The sequence below is a fragment of the Panicum virgatum genome, chromosome 8N (assembly GCF_016808335.1).
Source record: "Panicum virgatum strain AP13 chromosome 8N, P.virgatum_v5, whole genome shotgun sequence".
NCBI classification, from domain to species: domain Eukaryota; kingdom Viridiplantae; phylum Streptophyta; class Magnoliopsida; order Poales; family Poaceae; genus Panicum; species Panicum virgatum.
Window position 1 is genome coordinate 42,291,645 of NC_053152.1, and position 10,633 is coordinate 42,302,277.

Consider the following 10,633-nt stretch of genomic DNA (forward strand, 5'->3'; position numbering starts at 1 on the left):
TAGTTTCTTGATAGGAAAGGCTATAAGTTGGTAAACTCTTTTGGGATAGAGGTTTCACACTAAAACAACCATAGTTACACATCTAGATAGTATGTTTTAGTTTAATATTGTGCAAATAGTTGGAGCTATAGGTCTAAGTTTTTAGTTTGCCTAATTCACCCCCTCCCCTCTTAGGCTAGAGCGCAGTCTGATCGTTTTCAATTGGTATCAGAGCCGGGACTCACTCCTCTCACAAAGAAAGCCAATTCCATTGGTAATTTGTGCTTACCGGCTCACTTGATCGGTTAGGTTTCACCGCCTAGTGAGTTAGCCCTTTGGGGGAAGGGATGGATTCTTTAGGATCTCCTCCACATTTCGATGGCACGGTCTTAAAATGTTGAAAAGTTTAAATGGAAGCTCACCTCCAAGCAAAGGGCCTAAATGTTTGGAGGGTAACTAGTAAGAGAATGAAGGGCAATAGTCAACAATAGAAGCAATATGATGCTATTGCCAAATGTGCTATTCTAAACTCTCTTGGTGACAATATGTACAACCGTGTGTTTGCTTGTAAAAATGCTAAGGAATTGTGGAAAACTATTAGTGAGAACCATGAAAGAACTAAAGATGTTGCAAATGAAAAATATCATGTTCTCATTGATAAACTCAATAGTTTCAAGCAACTTGATCATGTGAATATTCTTGTGAATGAGATTAATTCTTTAGATATGAAGAAAATTGATGATTTGGAGCTCATTCGCAAGATACTTCATTCACTTCGGAGGCCGGAGTATGATTTGGTGATCACAATTTTTTATGAGAAAGAAATCAACACATTGACACCAAATCAAGTCCTCAACAAGGTGATCGCCCATGATCTACGTCATGATATCAAGCCAAGAGCGCCACCTTTTTTACCAACACATATCGCACTTGCATGCAAGCAAGTCAAGAAGTTGAAGAAGATGGCCATCAAAGGTAGCTCAAGTGAAGAGGAAGAAGAGGAGGCATGCCCAAGCTCCTCAAGTGATGAAAAAAAAACAATGGATCCCAACCTCTACATGCAAGTCAAGAAAATAAACAAATACTTGTAAGAAATCAATTCAACGGGGTATATGATCTTCCTCAAAGATGGGCCTCATCACCAACAAATGAAGGTTGAGAGAAGGTTCAAAAAGAAGAAGCAACAAAAGAAGGAGAAGAATCCTCAACATGAATCATTTACCATTTTTGGTGAATGGGATAGTGGTGGTGAAGAATCAAGTGCAAGCTCAAGTGATAATGAATCAAGCAAGAAATTCACTACCCGCACTAACATGGGATCATCATCCAACACTTGCCTCATGGCCAAAGGTATGGATAGTGATGTAAGTGATGATGACTCCGATTCTCCTTCATATGAAGAACTTCTTGAACTAGTTCATGAGCACTAAAAAATAATTAAGAAGCAACTAAATGAAATTGAAAATCTTAATGCTCTTATTGATCTTAATGCTATCTTCGCTACAAATTATGAAAATTTGTTATGCAAATTCAAATTGCTTAGCGAAGAGCATGAAGAGCTCAAGCTAAAAATTGAGAGCATTAATGATAAAAATGGTGCTTCAACTTCTTGTTTTGATTTAATTGATGAATCTAACCCTTGCAATGAGAAATTCTATGAGAATGTTGTTGTAGAATCATGTGATAATCTCATTGCCAAGGAGAATGATGAACTCAATCAAGAAGTACAAAGGCTCGTGAAGGACTTGGCTAGGTTGAAGGGCAAGGGCATAGAGAGCAAAGTCCAACCTTCTCAAGATATCCGTGAGGATATAGTGAAGAAACTTGAGAAGGGGTCCACCATGACTTGCTCAAAGTGCCATCATAAAGGCCACAAGTCCAACAAGTGTTCTCAACCAAGGAAAAAGTTTTCGGATGAGAAGAACAAGAATAAACTCACAATCAAAAGTTCTCTCATCTACACCAAGCCCAACCGGAAGAACAAGAGCAATAACACCACCTATATGATCAAGAAGAAAACAAATGGCAAGGTGGTTGCTCACAAAGTTGGGAAGTAAGAAAGGAGTTGGAATCACTCAATTTGGGTGCCCAAGGATGTCATCACCAATATGAAGGAGCCTCAAATGGTGTGGGTTCTAAAGGAGACTTGAAGCCCAAAATTGGCTTCGGGGGATTTGGAGGCTTGGCTATCTAAAATATGAAGGATTCAAGTTAAAGAAGTCAAGTTCACATCTTAGACATTTGTTGCCCAAGTCCCCCATAAGGTAATGATAGCTAGATTTCAATTCAAGCATTATATAGCTTTATTATTTTTGCTAGGTTGTTTGCATTGCATCACCTAGTGTTATATATGGTGGGTTGCTTATGTCATGACTCTAACCCATGAGCAACCTACATGGTTTGATAAGTGTGTAGAAAGGTACACAAAGTTACCCTACATGGTACATGGACTTCATGAGGTATGTGTTTTATTTGTGTACCATGAGCACAAGCTATAGGGTAAACTCCCCGTTGTTGGCATAAAAAATGTGCATACATTTGATTGGTGATTCAAACACTAAATGCACACATTTAGGGGGGAGCTCATCCTATGGTTTGTGATTTTGGAGACTAATATGTTTTCAAGCTTATCTTTTGTAGTCTCATTTTGAGCCATGATCTATTGAACAAAATTTCTATATCCAAGTTCATAGACTATGTGCTCATGCATGTGCCCACCTTGGTGTACCAAGTGTTTTTTACCTCAAAGACTTTCAATTGATATTCAACTTCAATTGGTATCTTTTGAACCAAGTCACTTTCAAATTGGTACATGCAAGGTAACTACTTCCCCCGCAGGTATGCATGGACTATAATCCTTTCAGTTGGTATTCTTATCAATTATTTATTATTTTAGGGCTACCTCCGTGCTAGTTTCGTGATTTTGTGATCCACTTTAGTAATCATTCAATTGGTATCTTCATCGATATCATATTTTTGGGTCATAATTCATGGAACTAACTCCCTAGACTACTAACTTTTCCCTTTGAGCTATTTTAGTTTGCCAAGCCTTTTTAGGTGATTTGTTTCCAAAGGGGGAGAATTTGGATCAAAGCAAGGTGAAAATGAGTATCCTCCTAAGGGGGAACAACTTTGATTCAAAAGGAGGAGAAAAAGAAGAAGAAATAGCAAAAATGGGGAGAAATAAAGGGGATAATGTATTTAGGGGGAGGCCAAGTCATCATTGGATGATGGTAAGCATCCAAGCAAGTGTAAGTGGTTTTCAATTGTTTTCAATTGGTATCAGTTTTTCAATTTTTGCAAATTTATGCTTGCTTTGATTGTGTTGTCATCAATCACCAAAAAGGGGGAGATTGTAAGCAAAATGGCCCCATTAGGCCATTGTTTGTGATTTTGGTGATTGAGTAACAACGCAATCAATGGGACCAATGTGTTTGTCAAGTGAATGTTAATAGATCACAGGGATGAAGTAAAAAGGCCAAGCAAAGCAAAACACGATGAAAGAACTCAAAGAAAGAATGAATTGGACGAGTTCTATAAAGAAACAGTTGCACCGGATGAACTGGTGACCCTGCACCGGTCTATCCGGTAGGGGTCGGATGCACCGGTGCCACAGTACCGGAGCAATATGCAGTCATGGTGCCACCAAGTCTTGTGACACCGGATGCATCGGTGATGCCAAGATTGATGCACTAGTGCAATCATCATGCTACCACTCAGAGAGCATGTCAAGTGGCCTGGACGAGGTTCTTCAGCACCGGTTGAACCGGTGGTGCACCGGAGGAACCACCGGTGTATTGCCGTGACAGTTGCAAGGAAGAAGAGTTGCACCGGTGACTGGGCACAGGTCTAACCGGTGACGCCACGTCAGCTGACAGAGACCCAACGGCTACACCGGTGCATGCGCAGGAAGTTGGGTAACGGCTCTAAACGGCTACTTCGACTTGGAGGCCTATATATATACCGCCTCCCGGCCATTTAGAGTTTGCTGGAGTTCAAGGAAGTCACAAACACACCCAAGAACATCTCCAAGCCATCCAAGAGCTTAGTGTTCATATCTTTAGCCCTTAGCACACTTTGAGAGTATTGTGTAAAGAATAGCTCTTAGTGAGTGAGATTGCAAGGCCAAGTGCCTTTGTGCTGAGGTTCTTTAGTGAACCAAAAGAAGAATTCGGTGTGCCGGCACCTTGGAGCTTTGAAGGCTCGTCGGCACGTCATCGACCCTCCGACTTGGTGTGGAGCGGTGACGACAACATTGTGCGGGGGATGTGGAGACCCCCATCCTTTGTGGAGAAGCTTTGTAGTGGAACTCGGGGCCAAGGTGACCGTGATTGTGTTCACGGAAAAGACTTGGTGACCGAGTAGTAATACTCTTAGTGAGTGCTACAACAACGTGAATGTAGGTGTGCCTTTGTGGCTAACCGAACCACGGAATAAACACCCGCGTCAAGAGTTTGCTTTCTCCTATCCCTTTCTTTAAGTTTCTGCATTTCATACTAGCAATTTGTGTGTTTTTACTTTCATAGAGTAGTTTCTTGATAAAAAAAGCTATAGGTTGCTAAGTTTTTTTGGGATAGGAGTTTCACACTAGAACAACCATAGTTACACATCTAGATAGCATATTTTAGTTTAATATTGTGTAAATAGTTAGAGCCATAGGTCTAAGTTTTTAGTTTGCCTAATTCACTTTCTCCCCCTCTTAAGCTAGAACGCGGTCCGATCACTTTCAGATGGTATGCTCCCAAGCACATGGAGGTCCTCCTCTCCAATTGTATATATTGCCATAGAAAGGATGGATAGTGCAGAGAGTGAGGACATCCAACTAGGTTCTGCAGGGATAATGCAACCCATCATCCAGGAACACGAATAACACACGCACACAGGAAACCTGCACAAGAACACAACACATTCACGCGAGAACACGGTCTTGGTGCTGCAAAATCTTGGCAGTGATTTTCTGTATGCATTGCTGAATATAAGTACAGGACTCTAACAAACTGCAAAACGTGGCGACTAGCTCGCCCTACATGCGCGGCAAGTCGTTGCTCCAAGCCGTGCCATCCCACGACCACGCCATTGTCGCGCCACTTCCTGAAGACGCGCTCTGCATGCATCCATGCGAGGAGCTCCTACAGACTCGCTCAGCTCGATGACATCGGCTGGCTTATTCAAACAAGATAACAAACACCTACACGTACAGGATTACAAGTAACATTGGCCTCCATGTTGTTCGCCTCCTGGACCACCGGATCTTGCTCAGGAACTGACCTCTGCTGCACCTCCCACACGGCTCCTGACAACAGTGTCTGGATTGAACTGGAACTTCACAGTAGTTCAGAGTGCAGGCCGAATGTAGGAAGGAGGTGATCCGTACCTTTATTTTTCTCTCTTCCACATTTGTTTTTTTTTTGACGGGGACTCCTCCGCATTTGTCAGAATGGCCCATTTCATAGATACAAAACTGAACCAATTCCATCTGCACCAGTTTTCTTGCACAGCTAACCACGCAGAGTTGACCATTGACCAATATTGTTGCATGAGAAATTATTGGCTGATGAGCTCCTCCGAGGTATCATTAGTACTTCAAATGACAAAATAAATGAGGTAAGAAAACAAACAAGAAACTATTACTAATAAAAGTAGGGTAATTAATTTAACGTGTGTTTGCTTCAAAGCCTGCATTAGTATGACAACTTTCCCAAACTTCAGTGTGGGCTTGTTGGGATTCATGTCTATTGCTTTTCGAATCGCAGTCTCCGCAGCCTCCCGATCCTCGAACCTTGTGTAGTACATGTCAATAGCGACATGCGCAAGCGAAGAAAGGTTATCCAAGCCGAAGTCGAGGTCACCAAATTGATCCATTGTCCCCTGTACTTCGAAGCTCAGAAAAAAAGGTTTGAAGCTTTTCCATGGCTCCTTGCAGAAACACCGCCTCCATTGTTCCATAGATTTTGAAGTTTGTTAGAAAAAAAAAGGGTAAACATTGCTGATGACCAACTTTTTGTTTCTGCCTTGTGTAGGATTCATCATCATTATTTCCAGATGAGAAAGAGATGGTATGCTCCCAAGGACACGGAGGTCCTCCTCTCCAATTGTAAATAGTGCCATAGAAAGGATGGATAGTGCAGAGAGTGAGGATATCCAACTAGGTACTGCAGGGATGATGCAACCCATCATCCGTATGTCCTGGATCTGCTGAAGTCTAGGCGACAACCTGTCACGCTGGGAACCAAAGTCACCATTGTAGCCACTTATTTTCAGGTCCTCTAGACAAACCAGGTTAGAGAGAAATTGGAGAATATGCTTCTTGTTGCTCTCATCCCATTCACTGAAGTTGACATGCACACGCCTCAGCTCTGTAAGACTCCCCAACTCATGCCGGATGGTTGGAGACTTCAGATAAATCTGACCCTCCAATCGTTCCAGTGATTTCAGATCTCCAAATCTTTCTGGTAGTCTCTTCAGATGATCAAAACGCAGGCACACCAATTGTCGTAGTTGGACAAAAGTTGTGGGGACCTCATTTATTTTTGTACAACTTAGGTCCAATACCTGCAAAAACTGTAGATTCCCAATTTCTTCTGGAATCTCAGTAATACTTGTAAGCCATAGCCCCAAGAATCTAAGGTGGAACAGATTGCAAATATCCTTAAAATGATGGTTATCAACTTGCCGGCAGCCACTTAAATCCAATACACGCAGCACTGGGAAGTTTGAAAGGGCTGGTAGCAAATTGAAAGCTGCCTTGAACACAGTAAGCGACCTCATATGGGACATGCTCATGGTTGATATCAGCTTGACATCCTCTTCATTTCTGGTTTGGAGGGACAGTCGACGTATCCTATTTCGTAGACACGTGGTCCGCTGCCCATCTAATGTTGTCTGAAAACCATCCTCATTTGACAAGCAAGTAACAAGATCAAGCACCATATCATGTATTCGACAATAGGATACCTTATTACTATCACGGTCAAAATCTGCTGCTTCAATCATACTTCTGTTAATTAGCTGATCAACATAATCCTGTCCTACTTCATATATGGTCCTCCCCTGTTCTTTGAGGACAAAACCTTCCCCAACCCATTGCCATATTAAATATTCTGTGCTGACCTCGGAATCTTCTGGAAACAAACTTGATACAACAAACAAGTCTTTAGATGTGGAGGCAGCTCATAATAACTGACCAATAGTATTCTTCTCATGTCATTGTAATCAGGACTATCTTCTAGCCCAGAACCCATAGTTCTGTACACCTTGGACCAGTACTTGTATGCATTCTCCTTTCCCATTTTACTGGCCAACATACTAGCTATTGTGATGATAGCTAGTGGTACACCACCACATTTCTTCAAAATACTGTTATATACTTCCTCTAATTCCTTAGGGAGGGATTTGTTTTCTGTTCCAAATATTCTTATGTTGAATAATTTCCTTGAGTCAGCAGGAGTTAGACGCGGTAGTTCATAGATACCACCAGCACATTTTGCAACATCGAGAATGCGAGTAGTTGTGATTACTCTGCTTCCACATTCATTCTCGATCAAAGCATATTGGATCATTTCCCATGCAGATTTACTCCATATATCATCGATAACTATGAGATACCTATATATAAGGGGATACCGGGCAATAATCATGTATCAGTAAAGCTCTAATAATATGGCCTAATTAAATATTTCAAAACAATATGAAAAAAATAATATGATATACTCTGAATAATAAAGGGTAACTCTAATAAGATGGCTACAAAAAATGGAGAGAGAGAGAGAGAGAGAGACCTCTTATTCCGAAGGAATTCTCTTATTTCTTCGATAAGTTGCGCTTCTTCCCACGTTGCTACATTCTTGTAGTTGCCAAGTTGGTGGAGCATGTTCTTGAAAAGGCTGATCATGTTGGGATTAAGCGATACAGACACAAAAGCCCTGCAGTGGAACTGCACCTTAAGCTTCTCATACACCAACTTTGCTAGAGTGGTTTTGCCTAATCCACCAAACCCAACAATGGAGACTGTCTTGTGCAGCTCGAGTTTGGTGACCAGGTACTCGGCCTTCTCCTCCGTGCCAATGAGCTCGGCTGCCTTCCTATAAAGAGCTGACAGGCGCAGGCTATGTACACTTGGGCCAACAGGCTTCACAGAAACATTGTCAACCTTGTACCTATCTCGGCGCTCACTGACCTCCTTGATGCGTCTCTTGATGTCTCTTATGTCCAAGCCGATGTCGTGACGGATCTCGGCCTTTTTCAGAAGTCTGAGGCTTCTGTCAACGAAGCCCCTGATGCGGCCATGCAGTTGCCTGCTTGGTTCATGGCCGTCGACGCGCACCGTGAAGGTGTCAACTCTGTCCTCGATGTCGTAGGACAGCTCCTTGACCTCCTTGGCCCAGAGCTTGACTTGGATGTCAGGTGGTTCGTCGATGGGTGCCTCGGAGACCTTCAGGAGGGCTGCCTGGATGCCCTCCAGTTCTTCCGTCAGGAACTTGATGTCGCCCCTGACGCTCGTATGCAGCATGTACTCGTCGTCTCGTCCATAAGCAGGTCCCCCACACTACCAGAAAACGGCACATTCGCCCGCACACGTTAGTACCGACCGCACTTTGGTCTGGTACTAATGTGATACATTAGTACCGGTCATAAAACACAGTGCTATTGGAGCTCATTTAGTACCGGTTTGTAGCCTCAACTGGTACTAAATGGTGACATGAAGATTCTTTAAAAGCTATTTAGTACTGGCTGGTAGTTTCGACTGGTACTGAATAATATTATCAGAATTTAGTACCGGCCGGAGACTCCGACCGGTACTAAATTTCTCCGCCACCACCGCCCTCCTTAAATATCCACAACCACTCACGCCACATCTTATCTCTATCTTCATCTTCATTCTCCTGCAAAGTCCTCTAATCCTCTCTCTCTCCCTCCCTCTCTCCCTCTCCTCAGTCAGAGCGGTGGCCCTCTTTGGCCGGCAACCCGACAGCGCGTGGGGGCAGGCCCGCCTCCGGCGGGCGCGCGGGGCCAGGCCGGCGGGCGCACGGGGCAAGCCGGCCACCCGGCGGCGCGGGGCTCGGTCCCGGCGGCGCATGGGGTCTACCGGCCTCCCGGCGGTGCACGGGGCTCCTGCTGCTCTGCCTCTAATGATTTTTTCTAAAATTTGTGATTGTAATTTTTGTGATTGTGATACGATTTTTTGATTGTGATGACCGGTGTTGTGTGAAAGGGAAAAGAAGAAAAATGAGAAAAGAATGATCGTAATATTTATGATTGTGATGTGATTTTTTGATTGTGATGACTGGTGTTGTGGGAAAGAGAAAAGAAAGAAAATAAGAAAAGAATGAAAATGAAAATGAAAGAAGAGGCGGGAATGAAAAAGCTACATTTGGACGCAAAGAATTTTAGTACTAGTCGGTATTATCGACCGGTACTAAGAAACCCTTTAGTATCGGCAGCTTGACCGGTACTAAATGACGTGTCATTTAGTACCGGCCAAGCGGTACTGGTCAAATACCTGGTACTAATGGGGGTTCCGGCCCGATACTAAAGGCTGTTTTTCTGGCAGTGCCAGCTTGGGCAGGAGGGTTCTGATCGCCCCTGTCACGACGTCCATTTGCTATGCGGTACAGCAAATCGGATCGAAGGTTGAAAGAAAACCTGATCGGACGGCGCAAAACCTGATCAGAAACACACACGGGCAGGGAATGCAGAGGAAGCACACCGTACCTTAGCTGTGAGTGACCCGGCTGACAAGCGAGACGATCGACGGAGAGAACTTGGCACGATAGCAGAGACAGGCAAATGGACGGTTCGTTTTAAAAAATTTCACGTGAAACCATCCTAAGTTACTAGGTTGACACTCTAAAAAATAAAGAAATTCTAGAAGTTCTTAAAAAACAGAAATATCCAACCATCAATTTGACAATATTATTTCTAATAATATAATTATTAAACATGCTATCTCTTCTAATAAATTACCCACATCTGCCATTATAAAAAATAGACTAAAGTAACCTCCTAAACAATCTAAATTATCCACCTCTACCATTATAAAAGAATCTATTTTAGTCCCTTAATCTTCGTGGAAATTACTCACTTGCACCATTTTAAAAATAATGCAACTAACCCCTTAAATTTCTATACAAATTATCCAATTGTACTATTATTAAAAGTTAGTAACCCAAAATCTGAATCTAAATTACATAATTAATTAAAGTGTACCAATATAAAATTGTAAATTGCTATTTCTATCATTATTAATATATTATTTATATTATTGTTTATATAAAAGTACTATCCATTATATGTGTCATCATGCATTTATATGTATCATAGAAGAGATAATAATACCAATTCACAAATAAATAGTTCAATTAACTATATATCAAACACACATGGAGGTTTGGTGCAAAATGAAGTCAATTTCAACTAGATAATAATACATATGTATTTTATAGTATGTGTTAGAATATTTAGTAGATGAAAGAGGACGTCAGATAGATAATACTAATTATTAGCTATAAATATTATTTTTGTATTAATTCTAATCAGCCTATGCGGAAGCACATGTTGATAGGCTAGTTACTAATTTAATTGGAGGCTCCTTTTAAAGTTTCCACGTGAAACCACCTAGGATTCCAGGTGGACACTCTAAAAAATAGAGAAATCG

General features: G+C 42.0%; 1 pseudogene; it reads right to left on the minus strand.

Moving 5' to 3' along the window:
• Window positions 1-5,147: 5,147 nt before the first annotated feature.
• On the minus strand, window positions 5,148-9,577 carry LOC120685080 (annotated as a pseudogene).
• Window positions 9,578-10,633: the final 1,056 nt, after the last annotated feature.